At 36.1% G+C, this 8506-nt stretch overlaps 1 long non-coding RNA gene across 1 annotated transcript; it reads left to right on the forward strand.

Moving 5' to 3' along the window:
* Positions 1 to 3492: 3492 nt before the first annotated feature.
* On the forward strand, positions 3493 to 4457 carry LOC130749252 (uncharacterized). The gene is made up of 3 exons (XR_009022883.1): positions 3493 to 3885; positions 3955 to 4046; positions 4143 to 4457. It is a non-coding gene; the product is annotated as an uncharacterized LOC130749252 (long non-coding RNA).
* The last annotated feature ends 4049 nt before the right edge of the window (positions 4458 to 8506 follow it).

Below are 8506 nucleotides of genomic sequence, written 5' to 3' on the forward strand. Positions count from 1 at the left end.
CAAGTCCAATGACCCTTTATTTGAAGCTTTCAATCTGCAAAAGGAATCATTAATTAGAAAAATAACATGTAATAAAACTAAAACACAGACAGAGTTGTAAATAAACAAGCTATAATAACAACTTTCAGACTCTGTTGGATTGTGCTTTTGCACGGCTGTGCTGGGGATTAACCTTTAAGTTTCTTATCCGCTTTATTGGTTGAAATAATGCAGTACTGATTGCCATTTGAAACCTCTCAGCTTAGTGGTTTTAATTATGAATGATATATATATAACTATATACAGTAAGAAATGCAAATTAGAAGAAAGGAAGCTGGGTTGTTTGGATGTCAGTCATATGATTGTGTTTAGGGAAGGATCACATGTAAAAATTGTTTATGCATTAATTCCAGTTTCCTTTTGTCAGTATCATCTTGCTGATGCAGGGGATGCTATTCTGCCTATAACCAATACTAACAATTTGAACTACTAGGTGCAAGAAATGGATTCAGTGGGGAATAGGGAGGTGATGGCTTGGAATAGAACAATAAATTCAGTGTTTCAATATCAAAAGAAGGGGGGTTCATTTGTGATTCTTCATCACTGAATGAAGTTGCAGTCTTGGAATTGTGCTTCTAGCTTGGGAAGAGGTCTAATATATTTTCCAACTTTCTTGTGTAACTTACTTATGTATTTATATGGTTTTAAGGTCTAATTGTGCTTGTTCGAATACATTTTGGCTTATCAAAGTAAGTGAGTTCTTGTGTTCCTTCCCATGTATGCTTTTCTTTTTCCAGAACTGAGTTAAAAAAAATGAAACTCTGATGAGTTTAACTTTTTGTTTTGCCTGAGACAGAGAAGGGTGATTGTTCATCAGATTGAAAAAAACATTTGCTCTTTTCCAAGGTAAAACACAAAATATAGAAGTGGAAAATACACGGGTATGTAATATACACATGTTTTCTCTTTTTATATATAAATTTGAGGAGGAGTGTTTATTGTTTGAGTTTAATTGCAAGAAAAAGAAAATGCAAGTTCGGTTGAAAAAGAATTTAATTTGAAATTGTTTGTATATATATTATGAAGTATGTATGATTACTACTAATTGGTCTGTTGAGTTATCAAATTGAGTTGCAATAGACATGCTAAACCTCAGGGTCAGTTGAGAGGATATATATATATATGCCTTGAATAGGAATAGGATTCTCCAATGAGAATTGTATGAGTGGCAAAGAGAAAGACTCCAAACTCAAGGAACTTGATCACTGAAAAAAGTAGTTTTTTTAGAAAATATAATGTAATAATGTAATTAGCCTTTAAGTTGAATGAACTTCATAAACTTAATTAGCTGATATACCTTTTAAGCAAATTAACAATCACCATTCATACTCTTGCTATATGAAATTGAGGGGCTTGAAAGATCAGGAGAAAATTTGACAAAGGAACAATAACCAGAATAAGCGAAGCTAGCTCGCTCTTAAGCCTTGGAATAAATATATAGAAACTGGAAAAACCTCTCAGCCTAAAATTAACCTCTCTATTCAATATAATGAGCTCTTCTGTCTTTCACAATGGACTACATGCTTATATTTATAGGCACTTGGAAAGCTAGCTAGCCCGATCAAAAGCACATATGCATGCATGTCATGCACTATCATCTCATGAGAATTTAATATACATTTACATTTTCCTTTTGAATTTCTTTTTCTTTGTTTCATTTATCTCACACCAAAGAGTCAATAAAACAGAGAGGGTTAATTGAGCTTTTGGTCCATATGTGTAATAGGCAAAGTTTGAAAATAGCCTCTCCCGCAGTAAAGTTTGGCTTTAGTCCCTAATTTTTGGCAAATTACTTAATTTTGATCCCTGCTGGAGGCGGTGGTCCGATGACCTTGCCACATACCGATGCTACATGGACTAGCCATGTGTTTCAATGAAGCCTCCGTGGGGAAAAAAAATATTTTGTCTTTAAATTTCATTTTTCCACATCAAATTACCTCACTAGTACCTAAACTAAAATTCAATTTTACCCTAACTCACTCACTAATTAACATAACCTCATAGGGTTAAATTGGGGTTATTTTTTGTGTTAGTGATCAAGTAATTTGATATGAAAAAATGAAATTTAAAGATAAAAATATCAACGTAGGCTTCATTAGAACCCATGGCCGGTCCACGTAAGACCAGTACAGCAATGTGGCATGTTCACCTAACCATCACCACTAGCACCGTTGGGACCAAACTGGATAGTTTCACAAAAATTAGGGACTAAAGTCAAACTTTATTCCGATGAAGGATCATTTTCAAACTTCTCCTATTACACATAACATAAAACATCTATACATGCATGCAAAGAATGTCTTGGCCAAAACAAGCTGAGAATAATATATATTTTCTGCCGCCAAGAGACTCTTACTTTGGTTAATTTCAAAAAACTCACTACATGCATGCACTAGATTTTTCAAAGAGGTGTTTCACATTATTTCTTAGTTAACCGTTAACCAACCATAGAGTGCTAGCTGTTGTGTATGTGTTTCTTTATTATAATAATCTGACAACTTCATTCTCAACTTCATCCTTCCCATTTATTTTTCACTACAGTTTTAATTTAGAGGGCAATAACATGCATGCATGTGGCCGGTACAAGCAAGATAGACTTGTGTCATCCATTTTTGCTACAATTTGCAAAGCCAACAAAGCAATGGATGGAAGGTGGAACTGGGAATATATGTTATAATTAACCAAATCATGAACTATTTGTGTAAAAGCAACTTGTGCATGCATGCACGACTCTTGGTGCATGATACTCCTACACACATACAAAGAGAGAAACTGATCGACTGATCGAGCATTGATATATATTTCTAATGACACAACCTATACTTCTGCTTTTCCCACTTTACCTTTTATCTTTGGGTGTGTTATGACTTAGCTTCAAAGTGAATTTCTTTTTTTGAATACAAGATACTTAAGTGTCAAGCAAGGGATATTCATATTTCTGGTTTAGGATCGACAAAGTAAAACCCAATTGATGATCCATAGTGCTTGATTAAGTGACAGCTAAAAATTTATCCATTCTAAGCTAGAAGACTTGTACTTACTAATGTTAATGCTGGCATCCATATATACGATCGAGCAATATTTCAAATCATTGAAGTTAAGATCCACGTTAGATAGTGGGGTTACTTACTTAAATAATCTTGAATAATTAAACGATGTTCAGCTATGCTATGCTTAGTCTATTTAATTGTCATTCATGTGAAAATAATATGTGATCCATCTCATCTAAAAAAAAAAGATATATATATGTGATCCATCTAAGTGAAAAAAAAAATTTAGAATCTGTTTGCTTTGTTCATCCATAGTATATACATTTAGGAAAAAATCTCAGCACAGTCATCGCTTACTTGGCATCTACTGATTGGTTAATATCAGGAAAGATCCTACATGGCACTCCATGCTTCATTCTTCTTATCCTACACCTTTCTCCTTATCCTTCACTCATCTCTCCTTAATCACATTGATTCTAAACGCGTTTTACATCCTTTGCCGTTTCAACCTTCATTCGCGTTTACGTCCTCTGCCGTTTCAACCTTCAAGATCATCTCTTCCGATCTGTATTAATCGCATTTCATAGCCCTTCAATCGCTTCTCTCTTCCCCTTTCGGTTCCTGTTTCGAATCAGATATTGTTCTCTCATCGCTCCTTCCTCTATTCCCCTTCAATCGAATCTCTCATGGCCCCTTCCAATTCCCCTTGATTCGCATCTCTCTTCCCCTCTCGGTTCCTGTTTCGAATCTGTGTAACTGAGATGTTTATGGGTGGCATAGAATTGATGACATGCAATGTGTGTAAATCGCCCCTCCCGGCTTCATTCCTCTCAACGCCACAACGGCGACACCGCAGGTATTCAGGGCTTAATTGATGTATGTTTTAGTGCCTGTATTTTGATTTTGATAAATTTGTTGTTTGCAGGCCGATTCTCTACATCAGGTACAATACCTGATGTTTCGTACAAACCCTAAATCAGATTCAGGCACATGCTCTACATTATATCCTCCATCAAGGTAAGAGCTTTGATGTTTATATCAAATCCTGATTCTCTTAGTTAGTAAATTCCTCACAACCTCAGACTTTGTTTCATATCTGTTTTGTTATTTCAGGGAGATTTTGTTCCTTTTTTTTTCCTTGGCTTTGCAGGATATGACCCGTGCGTTCTCTTACTGTAATTCTGTATGAATCTTATATTTAGCTTATGTTTCATTTCTTGAGTAGAAATTGAAATTCGCCTCCTATTCCTACGTTTCTCATTCAGTTTTTCTCCTTATAGTCTGTTCAATTTCATATCTAATCAGAATGAAGGTGGGAAATTGCAATTTGAAATAAAAAGTTAAAACAAAGTTAATTATCGGTATCAATTAGTATCAATAAGTTCATATTCATAATTCTAAGCGCCTATATATATTACTACTTCTGCATTGTCCTTTGCACACTTGATATTTTAAATTGTATAGAATAATGTTTATTTTGAATGTTCTCATTGAACTTAGGTTTTTCTTTTTCTTTTTCTGTGTCGTGTTGATTATTGAAGCAGCTTACTAAGGTGTTTTAACGGGAAGAACATTCAGGGTATTCTATGTGAGAGGCTGAGAGCTTGAACATCACAAAATATGATCGAAGGCAGCATCGGAAGAGCTATACACAGGTTGTGCTTCTCTCAACTTTATCACCTATAGACTGTGATCCTTTTGTTTTGCTTTGTATTTTTAATCTCAAGAAGAGGTTCAATTCCATGGTGTTTAAAGTATATAAATGCGATAGTGGAATATATCTTTTATTTGTTAATTAGCAGTGTATTCTTAAGTATATATATACATGCATGAGATTGACCTCTGGGAAGATGGATTCTGCAATTTCGCTGCCTCAACAACACCGAACTAACTCTGCCGCCGATTGTCCTACCACATTGGTTTATGATCACATGAATAAATTAGTGTCCCACAATTCCAGGTGTCACTTCAACCTAAATTCTCTTCAAAACAAAATATTCACGGACATCTCCTCTAAATTCTTCCATCCATTCCCATGTGGCATCCTCTCTCTCACTACTCTTCACCTTCAGTCACGTGTCTATGTTATCGTCAGATCCTTTGTCAGTAAATTTATCCCAAACATAATGGTTAAGCTTTGTTCGTCATTGAGTTTTAGCTATGTTGTCTTCTACCTTCAATCCATTACTGCATTGCCTTCTCTATTGTTCACCTGAATTGGGTGTGAATATAGATTCTATGACAGGTTTAAAATACTGCGGAAAAATTCTCATTGAATTATCTATGCGATTTCCCACTTACAACTTTGCTGACTTTCTGAATCCGCAAGTTGAACTTGATAGAGCTAGGCTTGTGCTACTGTTCAACAAAGTAGCCTTATGACTCTTTATCAATCTTTGTTTAGTCAGATAATTGACTAATTGTTATTAATTTATTTGACTGAAGAAGATAGAAAATGGAGGAGAGGACTGAAATTCAGAATAGGGTTGCTCCATGAAGTATGATAGTTGCTCTAGAGGAGGGGAAATGGGGTCATGAGGGAAGTGGCAAGTGGGAAAGAGAGAGATATGAGCGGTGACTTGACAAGGTTTTCTTTTGGTGAGAGTTTCATAATAACATCAATAAATGTTCCCTTTTCTTTTGGCGAGTTTCATAATACCATCAACGGAGATTTCCCCTTGTGATTTATTTATGATAAATCCAGGTCATTTCCCTATTTTTATCCATGTAAAACTTATTTATCTGCCTTCTGATGTGGTTATGTGCTGCAGGTTTGCAAGGAGTTACAATAAGAAGTTGGAGCAGATCTAATAGCATGATACAACCATAGAGAAATTATGGTAGTTTGGGTGGGGTTGAAAGGACACGATGCCCAACTAGGTGACAAAGATGCAAGGTTGATGACTCATTTGAAGAGGTTGCAAAGATTGGTATTTTTTATTTTACCCACGGGAAAGAAGCAAAGTATGATCCAAACAGGCCTAAGAGACCTCCATTCTCATTCCTCTAATTCAGGTAATTACGATTTATAGGTTAACACAAAATTAAACAAGGGATGGTTTTTCTGGAATATGTAACAATTGAAACTTAATTCAGTGCAGCAAAGAAGCAAGGAAAAGCGTTCAGGAGGATAGGTTTATAATTTATATCTGCTGCTAACCTTTGTACCCCACTTAATAGTCAATAGCCTCCCCCCACCATTCTTCTTAAGAAGGAAATTATTGGATTGCCACCTGAGCACCTGAATTTCACAGCACTACATTAATTGGGTTCACATCTTATTTAGCTTGGCACCAGAATCCTAAGTAGCTTCACAACAGTCTTATATTTACTATCTTAAAAGCAACTGAGTTGGATGTTATGCTGCACAAGCAACTCATGACCATCATGTGTGATGTGTGATTTAGCTTATGTTTGTGACCATCATTGTGATGTGTGATGTGTGTTTTAGCTTCACAACAGTCTTATATTTAGCTTATGATTCCTCTTTTAGCTTGGCACCATAATCCTAAGTAACATGTTTGATAATTAAGAGTCTTTCATGTTAAGAGTCTCGAGAGGTATCATGGTGCTTAGAAGGATTATGGTGCACCATGATTCCTCAACTGTTTCATTCATCAGCCGTTTCATTCTTAACCTACTCCTTCTCTGTCGTTTCATTCATCAACATCTCTTCCAGTTTTTCTTCACCAACCCCCTCCTCCTCTGAAATTTTCTCCTCTAGGAACGACATTTTCGCCCTCCTCTCTGGAAGATCAAAGTCTACGGGTCTCATGTGCGATGCGCACATTCTCTCATGAGTTTCTTTTTTTCTCTGTAAACACTGATTGAACTCCTCCCCTTTTCTCTGTGTACTATTTGTTTTCAAATCTGCCCTACCCAATTATATCAGATCTGTAATGCATATGGAATTCAAAATTTTATTAGGAGCTTCTATTCTCAGGTACGAATTTCAGGCTCTTCGGTTTCATGATGTTTACGGCTAATGAGTTTTAGGGTTTTCATCGCTATGCCGCCTCCTAATTCGTACCTAATTATTTTAATTTTTTGAATCCTGTTGTGCCGCCTCCTAATGGTATTGTTTACTGTCAATGCAGGCAAAGATTTATGCATTAGAAATCTAGGACATATCCACGAAAATACATCTTCTTGGTTCACTGTCCAGGTAAAGTTTTACTTCTTTGTGTATGTATCATGTTCGGATTTTTCTTTTTCTAATGGTGCCCTGTGTGTGAAATCCTCCCTGCTGCAAATTTAAAATCAATTGCAGCAGTCCCAGTTCTTAAGATTTTGTTGTTCATCTATTTTGGGAGGTATATTTTAAAACTTAATTTAGTAACTTAATTTTTAAACTAAAACTGATGAAATCATCTAACATTTGTGCAGTCAAGCATGATATTTATCATCTAGAGTCTAGAGGATTGGATGTTTGTCATATCTCGGCATTCAACTCATTACAAGGAGGATTGGTGAGCTATTTTTCTATGAAACTACTAATTGATTTATATTTTCTCCTTCATTTTTCATAAGTTTATTTGGTTTCTTGATCATTGTTTGATTGTTTTATTGTGACATAGATTAAAGGTCTTCATTATCTTTTGTTGTTATAACATGATGCTTACGTGTTCTGGTGATCTGGTGATGTGTGTTAAAAATGACACTGAGATATGTTTTTTTAACATTAGACAGTAACATGGATCCTGAGGCAAGGCATTTTATGTGTCAGGTTTTAACGAAACTCTTTAACTTGAAAGTAGCAAGGAGCTTTTGGGTCATGACAGGGCTTTTGATTGACACTTCAACATGGTTTAGGATCAAAATTTTAAAAATAGTGAAATCAATAAGTAAGCTATGCAATTTTTTATTCACAATTACAACCACATTGACATTTGTTGTGCAAAATTATCGAATAGAGAACCTCTTCTGATCAATGATATGACTATTTTGTGTTTGCCCGTTGTTTGAGAGCTTTATTTCTAAGCATATGTTTAGAAATTTGTTTTGGTATATGGACTGGGCGAGCCCCTAGAGGGGCAACGCCCAGCATGTATCCCGCCCTGAGGCGGGGCCCTGGCCTTCAGATGGGCCTTGACCTCGGAGGCCCAATTGGCCCAATAGGTAGTACCCAAGCTCTATAAATAGGAGGTAGTTATCAAGTGTAGAGGACTTTTGGCTCATTGGATGAAATAACACTCGAAATTCAGCACACTCTCTCTCATTCTGATTCTCTCTTAGCACAATCCCTCTACCTCTAGGTACTATACATCTCTTGAATGTTCATTCCCAGAACATTTGGCGCCGTCTGTGGGGACTGTAAACTCTCTACTCCCATTCACGTGGATCGATTGTGCATGAAGTTACCTCTGATTGTGATTAGACAATTCTCGGGTTTTCTGATTTTGATTCTGTGATGAGTGGTTGGTTTTCCGATCGAGTTTGCATCGTTTCTGGTTTGGATGGAGACTCGACGCAGGAGG

Source organism: Lotus japonicus, chromosome 3, assembly GCF_012489685.1.
Source record: "Lotus japonicus ecotype B-129 chromosome 3, LjGifu_v1.2".
NCBI lineage: Eukaryota > Viridiplantae > Streptophyta > Magnoliopsida > Fabales > Fabaceae > Lotus > Lotus japonicus.